This window comes from Pipistrellus kuhlii, unplaced genomic scaffold (genome assembly GCF_014108245.1).
Source record: "Pipistrellus kuhlii isolate mPipKuh1 unplaced genomic scaffold, mPipKuh1.p scaffold_m20_p_20, whole genome shotgun sequence".
NCBI lineage: Eukaryota > Metazoa > Chordata > Mammalia > Chiroptera > Vespertilionidae > Pipistrellus > Pipistrellus kuhlii.
The window spans coordinates 5866623-5893165 of NW_023425516.1; positions in this window are offsets into that span (position 1 = coordinate 5866623).

The window sequence follows — 26543 nt, forward strand, 5'->3', positions numbered from 1 at the left end:
CTGGTTTTCTAGCTAAGAAGTCTCCTCCTAAGGCAGTGATTTCTAGACTTTCCAGATGTTGGGTGCCATTTAGTGCCCATGGTCTTGATTTGGCATCTAGAAGGGTTCAGCAATCTGGAGAAGGGGCTGTGTATAAATTAATAAAGAATCCAGAGACAAAATATAATTTTGAAAGGCATATTGGGGGGGTGGGGGAAGGCAGAGGAGCCTGGCTAAAGAAACTAAGTTCTCCTTGTCTCAGGACCCCTTGCTTTTTATTAACACAAATTATCCTAAGAAACGGTAGAGATATACACTTCAAAGAGTAGGGTTTTGTACAGAATCCATTGTCAGAATGAGGAATTGCCTTCGGTTGTTCAGGTGTTTGGCCAATAGGAGGCAATAACGTAGATTAAGATGCCCTGAGCTGTCTGGCAACAAGCAATCAGTTTAATGCATCCTTTTCAGGTTTGGGAAATGCCCTTCAGACATTCCCAGATGATTCAGCCCTTGCTGACATGCTGGAATTAACTTCTGACATAGACTCTCCTCACACTGAAATCATGTGGACATTAAAAAAAAAAAAAAGAATGCCAATTTCCATCCTTAGACATTCTCATTCCATTGGTGTTCTAGAGTACATAGAGTGTCACTATTTTTAAAAAAATATATTTTTATCGGTTTCAGAGAGGAAGAGAGAGAGAGAGAGAGAGAGAATGATGAGAGAGAACTGTTGGTTGTGGCTGCCTTCTGCACATTTCAGAGTGGGAATTGAGCCCACAACCCAGGCATATGCCCTGACCGGGAATCTTATCATGACCTCCTAGTTCATAGGCTCAACCACCAAATGTGTTTATGCCAGTCAGGCCTGAATGTCACTATTTTTAAAAACTACCCAGATGATTGGAATCTCCAGGTTGGGAATCCCTGTCCTAATCTCTGTCAAATTGAAATTCATAATCTCATCACTGCCACTTTCAAAACACAAGTAAAAAAAACCTATCATAAATATATATGATATTGATTTACGAATCAGTATTCTACATAGGATATCACAAATATTATCATTTATATAGTATAGATTAAAATAAAACAGTATTGCAAATAGAACATAGAATAAACTGCCTACACTTAAGTATATAAATATCCAAATATTAATATAAAGTAAAAGAAGAGTTATGGGCTAGTAGGAAAGGGAACTATTATTTAGTTTAAAAAAATTGCCAGACTATTGAAAGAAATCAATTTAAATGTGGGGGTTTTGGGGGAGAGGAGAGGTGAGAAATAACCTCCTCCACCGAGTGCACACTCAAAACCAGCCAAGAGACGGACACAGTCAGCGGTGTGATGAATATAAGCAATATATTATGGTGGTCGCTGGCCAAGACGGGGTGGGGAAGGTGGGTCTAGATCTCTTAGAAAACAAGGTTTGCTGATGGGGCAAAGGCAGAGGAACAGACCAGCAGAGAGCACACAGGAAAAGGGCAGAGCCGGATTTCAACAAGGGCATCAACAAAATAAGTCACCTGCCTGGGCTGGGATTGAGGGATGTGGGTAGGGAGAGGGAAGCCCTCCACATGAAGGAATGGGGGCATGAGGCTCTGCACCCATCCAGAGAGACTCCTTCACATTCACACAGATGATAGAATTCAATGTAAGAAAAAGAATCTTCAAGAAAAAAAAGCAGGATACTACCTAGGTGGCTCTTCTCCTGCCTTCTGATTAAGGATGGTCTTGGCTTATCATCGGAATGGTCCAAGGAATCCACAGAGACAGATCAATAATTTTGACTACAGGCAATTTGGGGTCTAACAGATGATTAAAGATTTTTAAAAAAAAATGAAGATAGCATACATTGGTGGGAGGATAAATCGAGGCAACCTTTCTGGATATGAATTTGGCAATTTATTTTAAGAGCTTTAACATGTTCATATCCTTGGACTCAATATTTCCATTCTTAGAAACCCGAGAATGTAATCAATGCTAGGGTCAAAGATTTATGTTCAAAGATGTTCATTTCAGGCTGTTCATCATAATGAAAAAAGTAGGACCAGCTGAATGCCCAACAATATAAATATGATTCAATACATGGTGGCTCCATACTATGGGAGTTTTATGTTTCAAGTTAAAATGGAGCTTTTAAATACTTTTTAATAGGGGAAATGCTTGCAAAAAAATTAAACAAAACAAAGAAAAATGCAGGACACACCACAAAAATAATAATACATTATATAATTGTAGTGGTGAAAAAATAGCTTTTATTGTAAAATTATTTCAAAAAATGCATCAACATATTAACCGTAGTGATTGGGATGGTGGCCATCTTTGCTTGCTTTAACATGATAAAAATTCTGGTTTTTACATTATACTTAGACGAGTGCTTATTGATCATGTTCCTTCAAAGGCCATATTTTTGTTGGGATCTCAAGGTCATGGGGTCCTTCAGCATGCCGGCCTGGCGGCACTGGGACCAAGAACCACCTGCCAAAGTCCCATTAAGACTGCTAGGCCTTCACCGAGGCCACACTTCTGGCAGTTTCTGGAAAAAAGCACTTTGGGAAGAGGTGTGAGAGAGATACCAGAGCTGGGGCACCAGCTGGGCCAGTCAGTGTGCAGTCAGAGCTGCTGGAGCCAGTCCAGGTACCCAATGCACCGACTGGCGCCTCCTCGGAGCATCTGCTGCGCGCTCCTGCCCAGGCACCCTGCCAGCTGCGCCGCCAGCCCGGCTGCATGCGTGCTCCTCACACTTTAAGTGGGACATCCAAAATAGCCCCCGTCTGTCTGCTCCTCTTCCCCAGAGAGCCGGAGCTTGTATGCAAATCTAGTGGATAACATTCCTAACCTTGCTATTGCACCCAGGCCCGGAGAGTGGGCCTTGTACAGATGCAGATTCGACTGCAACAGAACCTAGAGTTCCCTAATGTGGAAAAGAAAAGACTTAAGCCCAGCCGGTGTGCCTCAGTGGTGGAGTGTCGACTTGTGAACCAGGAGGTCATGGTTCGATTCTCCGTCAGGGCACATGCCTGGGTTGCAGGCTCGATCCCCAGTGTGGGGCGTACAGGGGGCAGCCGATCCATGATTCTCATTATTATTGATGTTTCTATCTCTCTCTCCCTCTCCTTTCCTTTCCGAAATCAATAAAATATACACGGAGTGGCCAGATTATGATGATCTCTGAACACATAATAATCTTGCCACACAGTGTATATCCTATATAATAAAAGGCTAATATGCAAATTGTCCCCTCGACCAGAAGTTTCGACCAGCAGGCAGGCTGGCCAAGCACCTATGTCCCCTCCCCCTGGCCAGGCAGGCGGGACCCCACCCATGCACAAGTTCATGCACTAGTCCTCTAATATATATGCATACGCACACTGAGTGGCCAGATTATTATGCGTTCAGAGATCATAATAATCTGGCCACTCAGTGTATATGAAACAAAACCACTTAAGAGTTTTGAGCACAGAGTGAGGGCTGAGACTGGGGCTAACTTGCTGTAGAGAGCACATTTCAAAATGGCACCATTCCTCCGAAGTCAGACTTTTCTCTCAGCCTCTTCTATCTTTTAAATTTTTTTTCTTGAGCCCAAATATTTAAGGAAAAAGAATCCCAGAAAACAAAAGAATATTTGCTCAGATTGTTGCTTGACCTTGATGAATCGCTAGTTGAAATTAGGAGTACTCGGCAGCATTTTCTAGAAATAAAATTCCTTTTTGAGAATTTGCCCCTTTTTAGAGCTTTGGTATTGTTAAAATTATAGCTGGGACAAATGTGCTATCAGCTCCTTTCAGTATGGAGTTTTCTCCAAAATTTAAAAATGGTACTGCCTAATGACCCAGCAACCCCACTTTTGGGAATATATCCAAAGAAACTTGAAACACCGATTCAAAAGAATATATGCACCCCTACGTCCTTTGCAGCATTATTGACAGACAACTAGAGGCCCGGTGCATGAAATTCATGCACAGGTAGGGTCCCTAGGCCTGGTCAGTGATCAGGGCCAATCTTTGGGGTGACTGGTAGGGCAATTGGGGGCCCTGCTGGCACCAGTCTTAGCCAGCCTGGTGCTGCCTGCTGGCTGGCTCCGCCCCAACTGCCAGTCACCTCCCTCTATGGGGCGACTGGTGGGGTGATCAGGGGCGACCTGCTGGCACCCACCTTGGCTGGCCTGGGGCCTGTGGGCTAGGAACAGCTCCTTCGTTAAGCATCTGCCTCCTGGGGGTCAGTGCGCATCATAGTGATGGTTTGTTCGGCAGGTCATTCTGCCATTTGGTCGATTTGCATATTAGGCTTTTATTATACAGGATAGCCAAGATCTGGAAGCAGCCCTGGTGGCCATCAGTAGATGTAGATGTGGATAAAAAAGCCATGATGTTTCCACAATGGAATACCACTCATGCCTGAAAAGAAGGAAATCTTACCCTTTGGGACAGCCTGGATGGACCTATCATGTATTATTCTAACTGAAATAAGCCAGTTAGGAAAAGACAAGTATCGCACGATCTCATACGTGGAATCAAGTGAACAAAATAAACTAACAAACAAAATAGTGACAGACTCATAGGTACAGAGAACAGAGTGACAGTTGTCACAGGGGAGGAGGTTTGTGAAGAGGGTGAAAAAGGTCAAGGGTTAAGGAATAAAAGAACTGATAGACACAGACAGAGGGAAAGGGGTGAGAGGAGATAGATGAGAGGATAGGTGGGGTAAATGGTGATGGGAGGAGACTTGACTTGGGGTGGCGAACACACAGTACCATATACAGTTGCTGTGTTATAGAACTGTACACCTGAAACGTATATACTTTGGCTAACCAATGTTACCCCAACAAATTCAATAAAGATAAAAGGAAAGATGTCTGTGTTTTTAATATTTCGCTGAGCTGTACTGAGCAGCAATCTTGTCAGATTAGGGAGAGAGACCTGTTATCTTTTTAAACACTTTGTTAATTTTTTTTTTTTTTTTTTACAGAGAAGAATGGAAAGGAATAGGGAGTCAGAAACATCGATGAGAGAGAAATATTGATCAGCTGCCTCCTGAACTCCCCCTACTGGGGATGTGCCCACAACCAATGCACATGCCCTTGACTGGAATTGAACCTGGGACCCTTGACTCTACAGGCCCACGCTCTATCTACTGAGCCAAACTGGTCAGGGCATGTTCCCATCTTTTCCATGTTCCCACAGAACTGCATGGCCCTCTCTCTTATATTTAATGCCGCTGAGATGTCTAAATTATTAAATGACACAGGACGTAGTGGATGCATGATTAGGAAGTTAAAACACTGTGCAATGGCAGCAGGTGCAGGCAGCTGAGATGGAAATGATCGTGATGTATAGTGATGTTTCAAGATTCATGGAATTGCTGAAACCTGTCTGGCTCAGTGGATAGAGCGTGGGCCTGCAGACTGAAGGGTCCCAGGTTTGATTCCGGTCAAGGGCATTTACCTTGGTTGCAGGCACATCCCCAGTAGGGCATATGCAGGAGGCAGCTGATCAATGTTTCTCATTGATGTTTATAGCTCTCTATCCCTCTCCCTTCCTCTCTGTAAAAATCAATAAAATATATTAAAAAAAAAAAGAGAGAAAGAGACATGGAATTGAACAGTCATGGTACCCAGATGTTCCTCAAACTGCCTCTAACCGGCTTCTTCCTTTGTCTGTGGCCAAATGGGCTTCTATTGGCTGTGCCATCCTGCCCCGAGGCCAGGCTGATGTCCAGGCCGCGGGCATTTTCTGTAGAACTGGGAATGGGCTGGACTTGGTGACTAGAAAGGGGAAAAGCTTCATGTCTCCATGTCTCATTTGCTTTCCCCTCTGACTCCAGCAGGCACAGGACCCGAATCAGCCGGGGAACTGTAGGGAGGAGAGAGGGAGAGGGAATCAATCTGTTCCCATGTCTGTCTCCCTGATCCTTGGAACGGGGAGCCAGCGCCACCTCCGAGCCCAAGTGTTCTTGTATGGGGAGAGCATTCTTTTAAAGAATTAGTCTTCAGCATCCTGTCAATTACGGCCTCCAAATCTGGCTGAGTAATCAAATGCCAGCTGACAGCAAATATCAAACTGCTCGGGAGCCCGAGTAAGGCACAGACAAGTGGGTTCTGTGTGATTGCTTTGGTAATTTGCTTTTTAATCTTTAATACCAATTAAATGCAGGGGAGCCAAAGCCCGAGCATCGCTCAGATGAGACAGCCCATCAGCGGACGCTGCGAGCTGCCCAGCACGGATTTCTTGGCTCCCGTGACTGCATCGGGTCTTAGGGAACAGCGAGGCTGGCAATGACCATGGACTCTGTACCGTAAACAGGCAGGGAGCACCCCTGCCCTCACTGCACTGCCAGACCACGTGGCCTCAAAGGCTCTAATCAATTGCCTTCCCCTCGGTTGTCCCAGCACCACTGTGGACCTATTTTTATTTTTTATATTTTAGCCTTCATGCTTTGCGGGGAGAGGGATGGAGGAAGAGAAACAATGTTTACTGGACACCCTTCAGGTGTAGTTCCATAGCAGAGGCTGCTCGCTCTTTCCCCCCCCCTTTTTTTTTCTTTTTTATATATTTTATTGATTTTTTACAGAGAGGAAGAGAGAGGGATAGAGAGCCAGAAACATCCATGAGAGAGAGATATCGATCAACTGCCTCTTGCACACCCCTACTGGGGATGTGCTCACAACCAAGGTACATGCCCCTGACCAGAATTGAACCTGGGATCTTTCATTCCACAGGCCGACGCTCTATCCACTGAGCCAAACTGGTTTCGGCGGCTGCTCGCTCTTGGTGGTATATGCCAAGACATCAGTGTAGGCTCATGCCCCTGAGACCAGCCCCAAAGGAACGTAAGAACAGTGGTTCTGTGCCTGGCTGGCGTGGCTCAGTGGTTGAGCACCGACCTATGAACCAGGAGGTCACGGTTCAATTCCCAGTCAGGGCACATGGCCAGGTTGTGGGCTCTGTCTCCAGTGGGGGGCGGTCAGGAGGCAGCCGACCAATGATTCTCTGTCATCATGGATGTTTCTCTTTCTCTTCCTTTCCCTTCCTCTCTGAAATCAATAAAAATATATTTAAAAAAAACAAAAACAATCGCCCAAAACAGTGGTTCTCAGCCCAGGATGATCCCCCTTCTCCAGGGGCCTTTGGCAATATCTGGAGATATTTTGTTGGTCTCAGCTGGGAAGAGGGTACCACTGGCATGCAGTGGGTATATGCTAGGGATGCTTCAGGAAATCCTACAATGTGCAGGGCGGCCCGTACATCAGTGAGCCATTTGGCCCAAAATATCAGTGATGCTGCGGTTGTGAAACTTGCTCTGGACTGAAAACAGAAACTTAGAAAAATGAGAAAATATTTGGAGTTCTAGAGGTTTTTTTTTTGTTTGTTTGTCCCCCCCCCTCATATTTTTATTGATTTGAGAGAGAGAGAGAGAAAACCATCAATGATGAGACAGAATCATTGATCGGCTACCTTCTGCATGCCCCACACTAAGGATCAAGCCTGCAACCCGGGCATGTGCCCTGACTGGGATCAAACCATGACCTCCTGGTTCATAGGTTGATGCTCAACCACTGAGCCATGTTGGCCAGGCTCCAGGGATTTTTTTGAACTTGTGAGTGAGAGGAGCGATGGTGTTGACTGTGCAGGACAGCCAGCCCAGAGCCCTGAAGGCAGGCTGCTGCAGGCTGCTTCTGTTCCCGCTCCCTCATGTCTGTGGGAAACACAGAGGCTGTCCCAGGGGGACCTCAGGCCTAGTGCAGGTATTCTCAGGACAGGATTAGGCCTGGACTCATTTGGAGCTGGCGAAACAGGTGGAAAGTCCTATACTAGTACTTCGGGCAGTTGCTTCCTATCTTTTTCTGATCTAACCCTTCTCCTCACCCCCTTTTTTACTGTGTTGTCAATTTTATCCAAGTGTCTCCTTTTATTGTTTTTTCTTGGGGTTGACAAAAATGAACTCTCGAAAAAGGTGGTTTGCTGGTTCCTACAGTTCTCTGACCTGTGGTTTATTCACCTGAGCAACCTAGGCTGATATTGAGGGGGCTTTGCCTTTCCCACACTCACTGTCTGATGGGGCAGTTGGTACTCTTAGGGGAGAAGAGCTCACTAGCCAAAAAAAAAAAGGAGATGTTTGAGAGGAATCGCAGTTTTTAAAAATAAATATATTTTATTGATTTTTTTACAGAGAGGAAGGGAGAGGGACAGAGAGCTAGAAACATCGATGAGAGAACATCGACCAGCCGCCTCCTGCACACCCCCTATCGGGGATGTGCCCGCAACCAATGTACATACCCTTGAACCTGGGATCCTTCAGTCTGCAGACCGATGCTCTATCCACTGAGCCAAACCGGTTTCAGCTCGTCCCTCAATTTTAAACCTCAAGCCAACCGTTAGAAAACATCAGCCAAACCCAAACAGAGGCTGTTCTATAAAATACCTGATTAGTGTTTTTCAAAAGTGTCCTGGTCAGGAAAGTCAGAAGGCTGAGGGACTGTCACAGATTAAAGCTACTTCACAGACTACAGAGATATGACATCTGCTAGTGTATGCAAGGTAGGATTATGAGTTAAACCCAGAACAACAACAACAACAACAAAGATGAGTCAACAATGATGATATGGGAATGTCTGTAGTTTACTTAATAATATTGTACCAGTGTTAACTTTACTTTTTATGGATGACGCTAATTTTAGGGAACATTGAATAAAGAACAGGGGATTCTCCATTCTGTCTGGGCAACTCCTCTGTAAGTCTGAAATTCTTTCAAAACAAAAGAATTGAAAATATGCAAATCCATCATCTCCAGTGTTAAAAAATTTGATGACTAATTATTATATGAGGTGCTCCACCCCCTCACCACTACAGGGTATAAACAATCTTTATAATTTTAGTCATTCTAATAGATGTGTAGAGGCATCTCATTATGGCTTTGATTTGCATTTCCCTAATGACTAATGATTTTGGACATCTTTTCAGATGCTTATTTGACATACACTTGATGAAATGTCTGTTCATATCTATTTTTTTTAATGTGCTTTTTTTTTCTTGTGCTCTGAGGATTCTTTACCTTGTCTGCAAACAAGCAAGACATGTGATGCATAGTATATTTTCTTGGACATTTTGGGTCAATCTCTAAGATTCGAAAGGAGAGATAGAATACGATTTGTGTTGGGCAAAACATTTTCCGATACAACACTAAAAGCACAATCCATAAACTAAAAAATTAAGTTGGACTCTACTGAAATGAAAACTTGTAATATCCTTTTTTGGGTCTTATTATTAGAGTAATGCTGGCTTCATCAAATGAGTTTGGAAGTATTTATTTTCATTTTTGGGAGAGATGAGCAGAAATTGGAATTATTTCCTCCTTAAATGTTTGGTGGAATTTGCCAGTGAAGCCATATGGGTCTGGATTTTCATTTGTTGGAGGGTTTCAACAATGCATTTAATTTTCTTAATAGATACAGGCATGTTCAGGTTACTATTTCATCTTGAGTGAGTGTTGGTAGTTGATGTATTTCCAATAATCAGTTGATTTCATTTAAGGTGTTCAAGTTATTGGCATAAAGTGATTCTGAATATCCCCTCATTATCATTGTGATAATTACAGGAGCAGTGGTCATTGCCCCTTTTCCATTTCAGATATTGGAAATGTGTGTCTTTTTTTTTTTTAATATATTTTATTGATTTTTTACAGAGAGGAAGGGAGACAGATAGAGAGCTAGAAACGTCAATGAGAGAGAAACATTGACCAGCTGCCTCCTGCACACCCCCTACTGGGGATGTTCCCGCAACCCAAGTACATGCCCTTGACCGGAATTGAACCTGGGACCTTTCAGTCCGCAGACCTATGCTCTATCCACTGAGGCAAACCGGTTTCGGCTGCTTTTTTTTTTTTTTTTTTTTTTTAAATTATTTTTAAATTATTTTTTTATTACTCAGTCTGACTAGAAATGTATTAACTTTGTTGATTTTTATATAAAATCCAGTTTTGGGTTTCATTGATTTTTCACTGTGGTTGTTCTTTTCCATTTCATTGATTTCTGCTCTTACCTGTATTATTTGCTTTTCCCTTCTTGCTTTGGCTCTGATTTGCTCTCCTTTTGAAGTACTCTTAGGTGAACGATTTGAGATCTTTATTCTTTTCTAATTATAAGCATATAATGCTACATGTGTCTAAGCACTGCTTTAATGGCATTTTATAACTTATTTTCATTTTCGTTCCACTTAAAATATTTTAAAGTTTCCCTTGAGATTTTTTCTTTGACCAAAATGTTATTAGCAGTGTGTTTTTAACTCCCAAATATTTAGATACTTTCCAAATACCTTTCTGTTACTAATTTCTAGTTTAATTTCTTTATGGTTGGAGACTTGATTTTATATAATTTCTATTCTTTCACTTTTGTTAAGCATTGTTTAATGTCCAAGAATATCATGCATTTTGCTGAATGTTCCGTGTAAATGTAAAAATCAATCAGATTTGGTCAATTTTGGTCTATGGCATTGTTCAGGACTTTTATTTTATTTACTTTTCTAAATATATTTTATTGATTTTTTACAGAAAGGAAGGGAGAAGGATAGAGAGCTAGAAACATTGGTCAGCTGCCTCCTGCACACGTCTTACTGGGGATGTGCCTGCAACCAAGGTACATGCCCTTGACCGGAATTGAACCTGGGACCTTTCAGTCTGCAGGCTGATTCTCTACCCACAGAGCAAAACCGGTTAGGGCTAGTAAGGACTTTTATATTCTTAGTTGTTTTTTTCCCTACTTGTCAGTTACTTAAAGCTGCAGTTTGCAACCTTTTTATCTCATGGCACACATAAACTAATTACTACAATTCGGTGGCACGCAGAAAAATATATTGTATGTTTTGCCGATCTAACAAATAGAAGGGGTATACTTTTGATTCCTTTGCACCAAATGACTATTGTTGTCATGGCTGTTGTTACTTTTTTACTTGACAATCGAAAGGAAAAGAGCTGAGTGCTCCTGACTGAAATAGTCAGGTATTGCATTCTAAAAAAATTCTTGCATAACATAGGTTGAAAATTGCTGACTTGGAGCATCGAGGGTGGATTTGGTTATTACTGCTTCAACTAGATAAGCTTCAAATTCACATATTTTGAAGTTCTGTTGTTGGTTCAACCACCGATAGAATTACTGTTTCCTTTTTTGAGAATGGAACCCTTTATTATTAAGTCATGTCTCTATTTATCCATACAACAGACACGCCAGCTTTCCTTGGTCCGTGTTTGCAGTTAACACAGCAGACCTGAGGCTGCTGTCCTTCCGAAGGCCATGGGCAAGGTTGGCTCTGGGCTGACATTTGGGAATTTGGATTTCTCTTTGTCTTGCGTCTCCGTATTTTTTTCACTCTAGCTTCCATGCAGTGGTCTTAGTCCTATTTCATTGGGTTATGTAGAGAAAAGACAATTTCCATGGATGTGATGTGGCGTCATTTGTTCTGAGTTAATATTTTATATGGTATGAGTGACGGCTTAAGTTCTTTTTTTTTTTTTTTTTTCCATATCCAATTGTTGCAGCACCATATGTTGAGCAGCATGTACCAATTCATTTACTGTAAGCACAAGACTAATTTTTGAACCCTGAATCCTGTTCCGTGGATCCATATTTCTATCCTCAGGCCGGGCCCACAGGGTCTTGATAGCAGTGGTCGCTTGGAGCAAGTTTTGAAATCTAAAGTGTCAGTACTCTGACATAGTTGCTAATTTCTAAGTATTGTTTTAGATTTTCTAAGCTGCTTTGCATATCCTTATCAGTGTTGTAAACAGCTTGTCAGTTTCTATGGAACACCCCCCCCCTCCCGGCTGAAACTGAGGGTGGTCTGTCACACAACAATAGGTAAACAAACAACAGCTCTTACTGTACTTTCTTTCTCTCGCTAATTTGGTGCGTTCTTTCTCTCACTAATTTGGACCCATTTGAGGTACTTTGTCTTTTTTAATCTATGACATTTTATTTCATGAAGTTTTGCTCATTAGTCAACAGTTCTCTCACCCAGCGTTTCTTCCATGTTTCTCAACTGTGAGTCACTTGCTAAAGTCACACATGCTTATGTGTAACTTTAGCAAGCACTACAGAAACACTGGGTATGGTTCAGTGGTTGAGCACTGCCCTATGAACTAAGGGGTCACAGTTCCATTCCCAGTCAGGGCACATGCCCAAATTGTGGGCTCCATCCCTAGTGCAGGGAGGGGGTGTGTGGGTGGGTTGGGATGTTGCAGGAGGCTACGGACCAATGATTCTTTTCAATTGATGTTTCTCTCTCTCTCTCTTCTTTCCTCTTTGAAATCAACAAAATGATATTTAAAAAAAAAAAAAAAGAAGAGTTAAAAAAGAAACATTGAAGAGATCAGGAGGGGCCTCACCCTGCTGGGTGCCATAAGATCCAGTCTCCAGGGGATGCCCTGGGCTTAACCTCCTGAAAAAAGACTTTAGACATTGTGGCAAACTACCGCATCAGGGAGATAAGGTTTTTTCTGAAGAACTTTTTTTTTGGTCTTCGCAATGCAGAAAATTCTTATTCCTTTTGATGAAGAATTCAGGGATCCGATCCTTTCAGCCCTGCCTCATAAAAGATGACTTAGGGTGAGACCTCCAAGTGAGGAGCACGTGGTCCTGGGAATGTGCAGGACAGTGAGACCCAGAGCCAGAGGGTAGAGCTCAGGATCACGGCAGAAGGAAGGCCGCCCTCTGCAGAGCAAGGACACAGCCGGAGGAGGCTCAGGCCGGTCTTCTTGTAGTTGAAATTGCATTAAGGGAAAGAGAGATGCAAGAGAGAGAAAAATTGACCCACTAATAAGTGACAGGAGAAAATTAATGTTGATTCTCCACTGCCTGGGACTCTGGGCGCACTTGGCAAATCAGTCCCTGGCAAGAAAAACAAAAGCAACTTGGACAATTGGAAATAATGAAGACCTTGCAGAGCTGGCGGCGGGCAGACATGAGGCGATGCTCGGGGAAAGAGAGGCATAGATTATCCTAGCGCACGGAAAGCAAGGAGGGAGTCCCAGAGATCATTGGCTCTGGGAATAAGGCTTATCAACTCGGACTCACAGGGTTGCCTCCTGTAAGTGTAAAGGAAGAGAAGGAATGGGATAGGAGAGAGGAGACCCGGGTTTCTCACCGGTAGTTGTGATAGAAGGCATGACATGTGACCCTGTGTGCATCCTCGCCTGTGACAAACTCAGTACAGTGGTGATCTGACCCGCATTCCCCCCTCCTTTTAAAAACATATTTTATTGATTTTTTATAGAGAGGAAGGGAGAGGGATAGAGAGAAACATCGATCAGCTGCCTCCTGCACACCCCCTACTGGGGATGTGCCTGCAACCAAGGTACATGCCCTTAACCAGAATCGAACCTGGGACCTTTCAGTCCACAGGCCGACGCTCTATCCACTGAGCCAAACCAGTTAGCCCCAGGCAAGATCTTTTAATGTGTCTTTAGCTGGTTTTGAAGTGTGTGACGTTGCGTCATCATGAAGCAAAATTACTTTGCTATGTCTTCTGGCCCATTTCAGATCAAAGCATGGTTCAAATTGATTATTTGTTGTTGCCTCCCCTCTCCCTCCTTTTGCTAACAACACTTTCTAATCCCTCATCTGGGGAATGGCCCCTTCTCCATCCGAATGCTTTGGGTGGTCCTGCCAATCAGAGTGCTCAGGTTCCCCGCGAGGAGGGAGAAACTCACAACCCGGCCAGGCCGACCTGCAACAGAGCATGCGATTTAGACGGAGGGGCATACAGATGCTCAACGTGGGGTCATCTCGGCGGGGCCATAGCAGAGAGATGTCACAAGTCATTGTGTGGCTTCCTGCACTTTCCAAGGCTTGGCCTAGTGAGCAATGCCGGACTCCTTCTAATAAACAGCTTTCCCCTCTAAAAGTTGGTTAAAACCATGTCCATTTGGTTGTTTTCACCAGAGAAGGTTATCAGGTACCAGGAAAGAGGATTTCCCAGTGATGGAAAGAGAGAGCTCTGGCAGAAGCAGAGCCCCTTTTATTTTTGGTGGGTGACGATGTGGGGACCCCGGAACTGGCGGGGGGACCTGAAGGACAAACCTTAGGCTCTGAACCTTAGCTTCCTTGCTATCAGTCCCAGCTCTCTGGCTGTCTGCCAAGGATATTTTTATTCTCACCCAGGGATATTTTCCCATTGATTTTTAGGGAGAGTGGAAGAGAGAGGGAAAGACAGAGAGAAACATCGATGTGAGAGAGACGCATTGATTGGTTGCCTCCTGCACAAGCCCTGACCTGGGCCTGGGCCTGGGTGGAGCCTGCAACCCAGGTACGTGCCTTTGACCGGAATCAAACCCGGGACCCTTTGGTTCCCAGGCTGACATTCCATCCACTGAGCCAAACCAGCTAGGGCTGCCCGGCGTGTTCCTAGAGTAAATAAAATGCTATGAAGTCTTTGATTACCTGGGAAACCAATTAAAAATTAATCCAGGATGGTACGGAAATCTGGGCTTGCCCCTTCAGCTAGCCCTGGGGACCTCAACACATCTGATGGCGACTCAGAGGAGAATGGTGCTTCTTTGCGTTTCTTCTTCTGTCACGCTCTTCCCTATTGATTTGCCAATTTGGGCTAAAAAGGAAGGAAAACACACAAAGACGAAAACCCTCTGCAACTAATTAATTATTTTGCCAGTTTGATAGGGAAGTGGGGAAAAAAAACCAACCCTTTAAAATGAAAGAACAATAATTTTTAAGGAGCCTAACTAACACATTTCCATGAAGTAAATACGTTGGACCTGGTATGAGGCAGTAAACTTGCTAGGATGCCAAAAACTCTTCAAATTTACATATTTTAATAGGGCATGGTAAAAGCAAATACTCCAACACAAATAATTATAATATTTTAATGGCATTTCCTCAGGGCTTAACGTTTTAAAAATAAACATATATCAAACACACTCAGTGTTACTAAGTGGCAAAGATTCTGCCACGCCCAGCTGTATTTCTTGAACTGCATGAAGGAAGGAAAGTGGAAATATGGTTTGCTTAATGCCTTTGATTTAGAGAACTGCTAAGGGTACAGGCCTGATGCTCCGAGTCCTACTGAGGGAAGACAGTCACAGCTCCAGTTCTACCCATTAGTATTTTCATTACCCAGTTGCCTATGGACTCATTAGCCCAGTCCAGACACCCTAACTGTAACCCTAACCAGTTTCTTCAGGCTCCCCAGGATGGCCAGCCCTGAGATCCAGTCCCTGACTTCCCCTCACCTTCCCATCTCCCCTGCTTTTTGTCTTGGATCCTTTTCTATGACTGCCTCCCTAACCTTGACCCAATACGGCCATGTCCTTTGGGTACCTCTCTGATGCTAGCTCCTCCCAGAGGGCAGACTCACTGTCTGGCCCCCGGGCCTTCCACCTGCCCAGCTCTCCGTATGGCTTTGACTTGTCAAGACTCTCTTGAAAAATATCAGAGAATCTTCCTAACCTGTGTTTGCTCTAGTAGTAGGCACTATATTATATGGGCCTCCTCTTCCCCCTGTCTAGCCTTCCTCCTTTCCCTCCTCCCAAGGCTCAACAAGGGGAAACAGATACCTGCAACCCCCAACTCAGGACTGCTACTCAACTAAATAAAAAAAAATGCTGTGAAAATTGGGTACGGTGAGAACAGAAAGAAGTCGAGCCCATTAAAAGTCATTGAGGGTTGCTGTCTGAGTTCCTGGTAGTGTGAGCATAAAAATTCATAAGGCAGAGGCAGGGAGAAGAAAAAAGAGCAGGGTTGAGGTGGGGTGGAGGAGAAGGAGAAAGGGATTAAGAGGAAAAAATGAGAGAAGGAAAGAGCATTGCTCACACTTTTTCTATTTGCTCCTTTATCCTTGGGTGCGTGAAAAGTGACTGAACCTTCCTTTCCTCCCTCTTTAAATGCAGCTCCTTTATTTATGTACAGAGTGTACACCGCAGCGTTTTCCATTTGTTCATCTGTTCCATATGCAGTATGTGTTCTGGTTGTTTTCATATGTATATATTTTATCTCCCCAACGAGATGCTGAGGGCAGCTCTTTGTGTCAAGTGAAGTGTTCAACAAAAGCTGGGCAAATAGATGCCGGAGTTCCCAGCTCTCAGTCTGCGCCCCCAGCATTATTCTCGCTGACACCTCACTCTACTAGCTACTCCCCCTATTCGCCTTACTGTCCATATTTTTATCGACTCTCTCCTCTTGCTTCTTCATTGCTTAACGTTCTCCAGTCCTGACGTTTTTGCCTTTTGTTGTTGTTGTTAATCCTTACCCAAGGAAATTGTTCCATTGATTTTTAGAAACAGTGGAAGGGAGGGGGAGATAGAGAGTGAGAGAAACATCGATGTGAGAGAAACACATCAATTGGTTGCCTCCTGCCTGTTCCCTGAAGGGGGCCAGGGATGGAGCTTGCAACCAGGGTATGTGCCCTTTGATCAGAATCAAACCCAGGATCCTTCAGTCTGTGAGCCAATGCTCTACCCATTGAGTAAAACTGGCGAGGGCAAGTCCTGCAGTTTTTTAGTTTAATTGTAGTTTAAAAAATATATTTTATTGATTTCAGAGAGGAAGGGAGAGGGAGTGATAGAAACAACAGATATGAGAGAGAATCATCGATTGGCTGCCTCCTGCACGCCCCCCACTGGGGATCAAGCTTGCAACCCAGGCATATGCCCTTGACCGGAATCCAACCTGGGACCCTTTAGTCCGCAGACCGACGCTCTATCCACTGAGCCAAACCAGCCATGGCAAGTCCTGCAGTTTTTTAGAGAGTGTTTTGTGTCCATTAATATTTTCCTTTTATTTCTGTTTCTACCATTTTAGTTCTCACTCTCATCACTTCATATCTGGATCATTGAAATTGTCTCTTTACACTTCTCTGCTAGTCTTTCTACCCACTTCCCATTTAATTATTCTAAAAAGAAGTTTATTGCTCTACTTAGAAACAGCCCCTTGTTGCTGATAAATAAATCCAGTCTCTGTCTGTGATCTTGTAGTCAGGAACCCGGTCTCCCTGATGTCCGGGGTGTGTGCCCCCCATTTTCCCCAATGTGTAGCCCATCTCAGTGATGTGTGAGCTCACGTCCTGCAAAGCACATGGTGCTCTTCTCCATCAGCCTTGGCGTATGCCACCTCCCCCACCAGGGTATCCAGTGGCTTTACTTCCACTCACCCACATCCAGGACTCATCCAATGCCCTCCCTCACACACAAATCCTTGTCAACCATTCTGGGCCTCTGGATCCTCTGATCTCTATGGCGTGTACTATCCCCTTTGGGATGTAATCATATGTGCTCTGTTATTTCCTGTGCTCCCTGTAATTTGGACATAACTGTGTGCCTGTAATGAGCAGGAGCCAAGCCATGCCATGTTCCAGCCTCTCAACACCAGTCAGCACATTCTCCCTCCGGCCAGGTGGCATGCTAGGTGTTGGGGACAGTGATGAGCGAGTATACCTCCATCCAGTCATCTAGCCCAGTGGTCGGCAAACTCATTCATCCACAGAGCCAAATAACAACAGTACAAAGATTGAAATTTCTTTTGAGAGCCACATTTTTTAAACTTAAACTTCTTCTAAGCCACTTCTTCAAAATGGACTCGCCCAGGCCATGGTATTTTGTGGAAGAGCCACACTCAAGGGGCCAAAGAGCCGCAGTTTGTTGACCACTGGTCTAGACTCACCTAGTAGTCTATACTCTTTCATATACTGGTCTAGATTTTGGCCACGGTAAGGCCTAAGGTCAAGTTCTACTCTACCACTTCCCAGCAAGTTATGTAGCAACTCTCAGACTCAGTTTCTTCATGCACTAGACAGGGATAGTTGGATAATGAGGTTGTTCTAAACACTGCATAGCTCACATGTGTAATGTTCCTATCATGGTGCTTGACATGTAACATTAATACATATTAGTGCTCTCCTCTGACAATAACAGATCACAGGTGGCTTTCACTGTTGAATGTTTCCTTCTCTACACACACACACACACACACACACACACACACACACACAAACACACACACACACATATGGGGTCATGTACTACAAGAGAGGAAAGAGGAACCACACATTCTAGTCTTCTAGTTTGACTTGGAAATGAGATGATGGGCTTTCATGTGCTTTTGCTTTGGTTGAACAATGTAGAATGTAAAACCTGCCAGGGAGCAACCTGTGGAATTGTAGATTTCTCTTGTAGGTTGTAGATCAATCACCTGGATGAGTTTCTGACCTTTTTATTACGTTTTTGTGTACCCACTAAACACATAGAAGCCTTCTCATGACTACCGGGCAGGCTGAATAGATGGAGGCTTGTGGGGGCAGACTGAAGGAGAGGGTTGTGTTGGGCTGTACAGACTCCACCCAGAGGGAGTACCTTCAGGGGGTAGGCGGATGCCTCTGCCCTGTGGAGCCGGAGATGACTTGCCATCTGTTCTGCATCTCCCTTCTATTTCTTCCTTGCTGCCTTGGTCCCGTGCTCCAGCCCCATCCCAGAGGCCCCAGTCAGCTGAGAGCCATTCTCAGGACGCTGTGTGACCTGATGGGGGAAGTGGCCGGATGGAAGGTGGAGGATGTGTGTGTGTGTGTGTGTGTGTGTGTGTAAGGGGGATAAGGAGTGTGAGAGGAAGCAAGTAGGAGGTAGGAAGGAAGTGAGGCAGAGAGGGGAAGGAAGGCAGGAGTGAGAAAGGGGGAACTGAAAGAAAAGTGCAGTCAGAAAGGAGGGGCTGGGTGAGAGAAGAATGGGGAGGTTGAAAATGAGAGAGAGAGAGAGAGAAAGAGAGAGAGAGAGATTGATTTAATTGTATGAGCAAAACCCTGTATCCTGCAATTGGAATCATGGGCAAAAGAACAAGAGACTAACCAGGGCACAGCAGAAGTGGGACAGCAGATAGGGAATGAGTTCCACACAGCAGTGAGCAGTGGATGACATATCTGAGATGTGCTTACCCCTGAATCAGGGACATTCTCCTCTCCAGGAGTCCTGGGCTTCATATAATTTGGATCCATATTAGGCGCTCACCCTTCTCTCTGGATAGGTGAATGGTTGGCAAACTCATCAATCAACAGAGTCAAATATCAACAGTGCAACGATTGAAACTTCTCTTTTGAGAGCCAAATTTTTAAAATTTAACTTCTTGTAATGCCACTTCTTCAAAATAGACTTGCCCAGGCCGTGGTATTTTGTGGAAGAGGCCAAAGAGCCACATGTGGCTAGTGAGCCAGTTTTCTGACCATGGGGATAGGTGATGGAGTGAGACTGACATTTTGGAATGGGAGTGGAGGGATGTACTGATGGAGGCCTGTCTGAGGGGGTGTTTTATGACAAAGGGCCCAGTCTCTCATAACCACTGCTCCACATTTCCCTGGAGAGCCTGGCCCTAACATTGTTCTCCATGCAGATCTGGTCTTCAGAGGACTCCTAAGGGGTGTGACCTTTGTACCTGCCACTCCTACCTCTGGAGTCTCCAACCCTTCAGGGCTGGGGTAACTGGGGGGGGGGGGCAGTTGGGGCAGCACCTTATTTAACTGCTCATGAAGCTCCCAGGAATCAGGAAACTAATGTATGTTCTAGAAGCAGGCCTGGAGTCTGGGTTCAGTGGGGTCGATGTCATGAGGATGGATTCTCCCGCTCAGAGCTCTGAAACTGCCCTGTTTCTCAAAACAGCCATGTTCCCAGGCAACTTCCTATCTATCTAAGGAGGGTTGTGAGGGAGAGACCTAGGATTGCACTTCAAGGAGCCATAGATTCAGCTCATGGGCTCTTCTTCTGGAGTCGCAGGAGGAGACTGTGGTGCACATATGTGCCCCTGGGAAAGCTGGAGGGGAAGACACGTTAGGGCTAACAGCACCCACTGGAGTGAGTCCCAAGGATGAGATGGTGGCACGAGCACGCTGGGGTGTAGGCTTCTAGATTTGGGGCTAGAGACCCATTTAGCCACCACGGCCTCTGGCGACCTGGCCAGTGCTGTCCTCCTGGACCTTCTTCAGCTTCCTGAGCTCACGGGGAGGCCCCCTCCTGCCCCTTGCTGTCGGCTCTGAAGACATTTGAATAATGAATTCTGTTTAAGATGGAAAACCTCGAAGTTCCATCTGTAACAAGACTTGAAATAATTGCAGCTGATGATTGCCTGGGACACTCAGCCAGAAAAAACAGAACAGCTTCTGGCCGCCAGCAATTACAAGCAGCCCCGGCTTCAGCACAGACAGAACTTTTAGATGAATACATGAATACATTGCTGAGATCAGAAGGCGAGAGAGGTGGTTGGGGCGGGGATGAGTGGGCAAAAACTGAGAGAGAAGAAGGAAGGGAGCAAGAGAAGGAGGGAGGGAGAGAGGGAGAGAGGGAAGGAGAGAAGGAGAGACCCCTGAGTCTTTGCCCATCCTAATTTATAACTATAAAATAGCAAAAAAAAGTTGACATAGAGTGGTACCCTGTGGGCACTATTCCAGGGCCTGCTCTGGTTTATACTCTTAAGGGAGAAGTGATGAAGTAGCTTGCTTATCATCCATGTGATGTGGAGTTCTAGAACGTCTTCCTGCATGGGGCGGGGGAGACAGTATAAGCTTTGGAATCCTAGAGATTTGGACTCAAATGCTAGTTTTGTTATAATTGGTACATTAGGGACTGAACTACTGGGAGCCTCAGTTTTCTCATCTGTAAGTAATGTCTTCCGAGTTTTCTCTTGGGAATGAAACAGGACACTGCTTTAAAGCACCTGACACTGCTGTCCAGAACAGAGGAAGCATTCGGTATGTATTTGATGATCCTCATCCTCAGGGTCTCCTTCCATCTGTGCCTTGGCTGACCCAGCTGACCTCACTCCTGGCTTGAGAAGTATCAGGCTATTCAAGACTCTCTAAGAAAAAAATGTAGCTACTCATTGGGTCAAAGTCTTTAAAAACGAAACTGCAAAAACTTTGAAGCTGCCATGGCGAGGACAGGGCGATGGCAGTGTGACCTCCTATCCTGGACTTCTCATTTTGGACAAGTTTACTTTGATTTCCCTGATAGATTCGCACGTCTGCCGTTGACAGCTAATTCCAACCAGGATTGGAAGGGGAAGCCTAACACTCTTGGGACTTTAAAAACTAGTAGATTGCTCAGTGGATAGAGCGTCGGCCTGTGAACTGAAGGGTCCCAGGTTCGATTCCGGTCAAGGGCATGTACCTGGGTTGCAGGCACATCCCCAGTGGGGGGTGTGCAGGAGGCAGCTGATCGATGTTTCTCTCTCATCGATGTTTCTAGCTTTCTATCCCTCTCCCTTCCTCTCTGTAAAAAAATCAATAAAAAATATATAAGAAAATAACAATAACAACAACAACAACAAAATTAGTAGAATGAGCCATCAAAGTCCCGGTCATCAGACGCTGGAATCAAGATTTTCCATCTAATTCACAGACTAAGATTTGGGTGCATCCAGGCTCCTTGCCAGCCTCGCTAGCTGAGCCCTCCCACTCCCATCTGTGAGACCAAGCAGGCCTAGGGCTGCTTCCTGTCCTCCCCCTGCGGCTGTGAGAGTGGGAGCTCACAGGCCAGCCCCTGTGCGAATTGCTGATGCTCTCCAGGGAACCATCCTAGCAAATTCAGCAGAGCCCCTTCTCCTCTCTAAAGCGGGGTGACTGCCCTCGTCCCCTCTGTCCATCATCTCTTCTCATGTCCTACTCTCTCATGGACGAGAACCTCCTGGGAACTTGGCTTTCCTTCTAAAATCCTTCCCATGAAACTCAAACCAGAGGCACCTTCAAGGCGCCCTGGACTCTGTGCCATCTTCCTGGCGTCACCTGAGCAACCAGGGATGGGAAAGTCAGAGCATCTCCTGAATCTGATCAGTTGTGTTGGCTTTGCTCACAGAGCTCCCCTGGGCTTCAAGGTTAAACACGTCTCAGCCATCCAGGAGCTACACGACTTCCGGCTCTTGTTTGTTTGCCTTCGGGCTATCTCATCGCTCCTTGGTGCTTGCCACTTGTAGGCTGAGGGTAAGGGGGCAATAGAATAGGGAAGGATGCTGGAGAAAGCAGGTGCCATATTTTAAAATGAAGCATCCGTACATGGAGGCATCATAGACCAGCGAGAGAAGTAGTGGGCATGGGATCTGGGTTAGAATTTGGGATGCCTGGCCTTGAGTGAATCTCAGAGCGAATCTCAGGCTCTTCACTGATTAGGCTGGATTGCCATGATGCTTGGACTTTACAAGGCAGAGTGTGTGGAAATGATAGTCCAGAGAAGGCACCCAATGAATGGCACTCCAGCCTTGGATAAAATTCTCCAGATTTTCTTCTCCCTTGAGGACTTCACCTTTATCTCTACTTCTGGGAATTTAGGAGAAAGGGCTACATGGGGGGTGGGGAGTGGGCAGCAGACTTCCATAGACCTATGAGGGCCATAGTCTTTCTAACACCCTCCTGGAGTTACTCAACATCAAGAACCTCCCCACCCCCCTCAGTTTCGCTGGGAGTAATGACAGGGCTCCTGATCGGGTTTCTGGGAGTTCCGTCTCCTCCCAGAAACTTACACAGAGCTCCCTGCCCAAGGCCAGTCCTGGGCTCTGTGAAGTGCTGTGTAGAGCAAAGGGACTGTCTTGGCTGCTAAAACCCCTGTTTTTGTCATTAGCTCCTGGGGATTGCGCCAATTTAAGCCTTTTTAAAAAAAAAACCAAAATCCAGTTTGGGTATACATACACAATTGGGTAGTAATTATAATATTTACAATGCTGAACAATTTGCTTAATCTCTTTGAGCATCTGTTTTTTGTTTTGAAGAACCATTACTATTGAAAAAGATCACTTTGACTTTATTGGAATATATCCATTTAACCATATAGTGCCTTGTAATTATCTATCTATCTATCTATCTATCTATCTATCTATCTATCATCTCTATCAGCATATCTGTTCTCATTGTTCCAAAATAAAGCAGGACCTTGTGAAAGTCTACATGCTAAACAGAGAGACTTCTAGCTTCTTTCTCTTATCCTCTTCCCCAAACCAGGCAACCAATCCTCACAGCAGAAATGGAACAATTCCTCTCTGGGAAAACGGACTGGCATTGAAGGAAATATTTTCAGATATCCAGCATACCCTGGTTAGAGTCCTGCTCGCTGAGCTGCTTGCCCGTCATTGGTTCCTGAGGGATTTTGCTCCACATTGTCTTCATCCTGGGACTCGGTGAACAGATGTTATCAGGCATGTGGCCATCACCCTGGCAGAAGGAAATTGAGTTGTGCATTCCGCACTGATTTCTACAGTTCTCATTTCCACACACGTTCCCTTGGCCAGAGCGAGCCACATGGCCATGTCTAACGTTAAGGTTGGGAAGGGGTGAAACTTTACTGTGTGTTTGGAAGAAGGAGCACTGGACTTTTTGTGAACCACTTGGATAGCAGTCTTCCCATCTGGTCCCCAAACATTCACTGTGTTCCTCCCACAGGCAAAGGATACTCATCTCTCCTTGCGGTAGATCGCCCTGCCCTCTCATCCAGTAATGTCATCACACTGAACCTCTGGAGCAGTGGTGCCTACCACCGGTCTCCTCAAGGAATGATGCTCAAGAGCCTCTGTTTTAGGTCCTAGCAATCATCTAATGAGCTAGGAATTACATACACACACACACACACACATACACACACTCACTCTCCATAAGCCAGATAACAAAATAAATCAATTATTCAACTTCCCTTCACAGTCTCAACATATACTTACAGAATGGGACAGAACAACCGTAGTAGATGGTGAACCCATTGGGAAGTCATGTTTAGGGTCCCTGGTCTAAGATAGGAAATGTTCCTTGATTGTGCCTTGCTTCCTTTTCCTGCCCTTGTTCCCTTGCCCTCTATTTTCTGTGGGTCCTTGCTCTGCCTTATACTCCTTTGCCTCATTTGAGGTGTATGTTGGGGACATGTTCCTTCCTTTGGAACTAAGCAGGCTTTCATTTACATCCTATCCCTAGATAATGGGAGATCAGGGGTCATTTTAAATGTTGAAGCATCACAGTCCATGCTGATGGCATTTTTGATAATATGAAGCTCTCAAAAAATGTAGATGGCTTATTATTTACTTCACTAGAGGCCCAGTGTATGAGTTCATACACAAGTGGAGTCTGGCTGGCCCAATGGCGGCTGATCAGGGCTGGGCTGTGGGGGGGAGGGGTCATGTGCAGTTGACTGGCCAGCCCCACCCCCAATAGGGGTGGTGAGGCTGATTGGGGGAAGGGCTGGCTGTGGGGAGGGGCTATAGGGGGTCATTCTGTCGTTTGGTGATTCCGCTGTTTGGTTGCTTGGCATATATATATATATATGTCAGCTATTACAAATAACCACACACGGGTCTTTAATAGACAACTTCTTAAATTTGCTGTATTTATTTGTGTGGGTGAGTATTTTTGAGCAAGTGAGTCTGTGTGTGGATCTCTCATAGGAATGCCTGGTATATAGCAGCCCTCTGTCTCATTCTGACTGAGTCCCTTCTGGTTCTCACAGCCATATGTTGTGGGGACTCCTCTCCTGGTCCTGGGAGTCTGGGCTGAGACTTCCAGGTGTGAGGCTGGGACCCCTTGTTCTTCGGAGGAGGGGGGGGAGACTCCAATGCTGAGGTATCCCACCTTCTTTTTAACTGCCACCTGTGTGTTTGTGTGTGAGACAAGCCTGTTTAGCATCTCTGTCCTTCCTACCAGTCTCCACATGGCTTCCTCTTTATACCCTTAATTCTAGGGGTTCTGCTCAGCGGGGCTTCTGGTGGTTCTCAAGGGTGGTGGTTCTATAATTAAGTTGTAATTTCGACTTGGGTCATAAGAAGGTGAGCACGGCATTTACCTGCTCCCCCACGTTGACCAAAATTCTCCCTTTTGCCTTTTAAAATAATGTGTGCATATTATTTTGTTAAAACGAAACCTCAGATTTAAGGGTCTTAGTGCAGCCGTACCTTCTAAGTCGAAAAAACTATGACCTTGATTTCTGACACGGACTCATTGTGTGTGACCTTTGTCAAGCCGGTTCAATGCTTCAGTAAAATATTTCCTATTTCTTCACTGACAAAAAAAAAGGGGTGGAGGCTTAGGTGACGTTTTAGGTCCTCTCTGGCCCTTCCGCTCTAGAGCTCTAAAGGAAACATGTGCCACAGTCACCTTACTCAGAGTGGCCTTGGGTCCCCCAAGAGTTGCCCTCCTCTGTGAGGTGAATAGACTCTTGTGGTTACCTGACTACATCTCCTTTCTGAGAAAAGACCAGGTCTAAGGGTGAGGGTCTGAAGTCCAGGGCCAGGTAGCAGCTTGGGTTGCACAGGGAGGTGGCTGGTGCATGTGGTTTATTTAGACACTTAGTTCTGTATCCTGGGGAACCCTGGAGGCTCCCTGCTGTGTAATGGGGCTAGCTAGAAGCTGATCTGGCAGCTCGTTAACACTCAATTAAAGCTCTTCTCTCCAGTATGGCATTAACTTTTTAAAAATTTATACATGCAATTGAAGGAATTAAAGTGCATCTGTGGTTTTTCAAAGCAGCTCATGTGAGGGAGGCTGTAAAATTGTTCTCATCTGCCCAGTATTCAGTTCTCAAATTTATATGTGCAATTGAGTTGGAAATTAAAGCATAGTTTTAAGGTGGGTGTGAGTGTCTAACATAGCACCCCATTAACCATTTTAAATTTATAAATGTAATTAAAATGAGACTACTTTGGAATTAAAGAATATAGGGAGGGGAAAAACACACACACATACTCTTCCTTGGGATGATACTGCCCCCCTTCCCTTTCCTATAATCTGAATTTTTGATGAGTATGTTGTCATCAAAGTTTTTACTCCCCTAGAAAAGTGAGCTAAGATGTTTCCATGCCAGAATGTAGAGGTATCCTCATTACACTTGACACCACCCTTCCTTGCCTCTTTTTTGTCAGGTTGAAGAGGAGGGTCTACTACCTGCAGAATTTTGGAGGATGTGCCTTCTAGGGTTGCCATTTTAAGACTCATTAGTCCCAAGAATGTTAATTCACTATCTATATATAAAAAAGGCTAATATACAAAGTGTCCCCTCAGGAGTTGGATTGGGAGACTGGGAATTTGCTTGCTTGCTATTATGTGTGCTGACCACCAGCGGTTGCTGTGGAACTTGGTGAGCAACCAGTGGCAGCGGCATGGCACTGAGGGGGTGAGGAAAGGAGGAGACAGAAAAGTGGGGGAGGGGGATTGGTGAACTGTGGTGGTGGCCCACAGGTGGTGAGGGAAGTAGGAGGCAGGGAGACAGGGAGGCAGGGAATGAACCTGATCACCGGCCAGGCCTAGGGACTCTATCCATGCACAAATTTCATGCACCGGGCCTCTAGTAGTGATATAATGGGGGGGGACCCAGAGATTACATTGTCCAATTCCTGGAGTTATGTATGAACTGGTTTTCTGGCATTAAGGGAACAAGTACAATGGACACCCTCATCTGCAGATGTAGGATCTTGACTTTATCCCTAGGTTGAGCATGTTCCTTTTTCAGTAGGTGGCCCACATACAGAAGGCAGTTTTTGGCTCCTCAGGAATATGCAAGGATTGGGACAAATGCTGTTGAGAAAACAATGGCAGCTCCCCATCTTTCTGTTAGCATAGTAGCTGGAT